This window comes from Wasmannia auropunctata, unplaced genomic scaffold (assembly GCF_000956235.1).
Source record: "Wasmannia auropunctata unplaced genomic scaffold, wasmannia.A_1.0 LD336035.1, whole genome shotgun sequence".
NCBI classification, from domain to species: domain Eukaryota; kingdom Metazoa; phylum Arthropoda; class Insecta; order Hymenoptera; family Formicidae; genus Wasmannia; species Wasmannia auropunctata.
In genome coordinates this window covers 169,811-170,783 of record NW_012026855.1, presented here as the reverse complement: position 1 = coordinate 170,783, position 973 = coordinate 169,811, and positions in this window count along the sequence as shown.

Here is a 973-nt window from a genome sequence, read left to right as displayed (position 1 = left end):
TTCGTACATTTTTCTCTCTCTTTTATTTTTCTATTACCTCATATCCTACGAATCTCCGACAATAGTGTACACCGGCGCGTGAAAACTGATTAAACTGTTAAAATGTAAACTCGTAATCATAGGTATATAATATATCAATTAAGTTTAGTTAGAACTTAATCGGTTCGACCGTTATTGAGATCTCAAAATCTCGGGTGTCACAACGCGACGGCTCGCGTTAAGAGACCCGGCATGGCTTGACATTATCATTTTTATATATATACATACTTGATTTATATTTATAATTTTTTAAACACTTGACACTAAGCCACTACCGTGTCTTCTGATAAATATAGACCAAGTATAACATATATCACAAAAAAACTATAACTTTCATTATTCCAATTGAGTGAGAATTGAAAGCATACATAGCCGATTGTTAAATTTAATATAAAAAGTTTGTTATTAGTTGTAGTAAAAAATTTCTAGACGTCGATTGAGATGAGTTTAAAATATTATCGGAACGTGGGTTAATTCTCACTCTTTATAACTCCATAAACATATTGGTTATCAAGTGTAAATTTAGTTATTGTTTTGTTTTCTACCCTCAACTTTATATATTCATTTTGATTAATAAAATAATTTTAATCTTACAATTAGTTTAATTGAATTTTTAATTTTTTTAGACAAAAGAGTTAAAATAAAATTAAAAAATAAATTGTGCCGAGTTTAAAATTAATCTACGTAGAAATGGGTTTTATAATTGTAACTTATACACGTACATGAGCACCCAATAACGATCGAACAAATTAAAAAGTAAACGTAGAGTAGAAAAATACTATCTTCATGACAAAATATATAAGAAATGTTATTTATTTATTTATAAGATAATTATATATTACAAGAAAGGTAATTTATTTACGAATAGCATAATTATGGAATTTTTCTTACTTGTATGTATTTTTTACATATTTATATTATAAGAAATTGATTT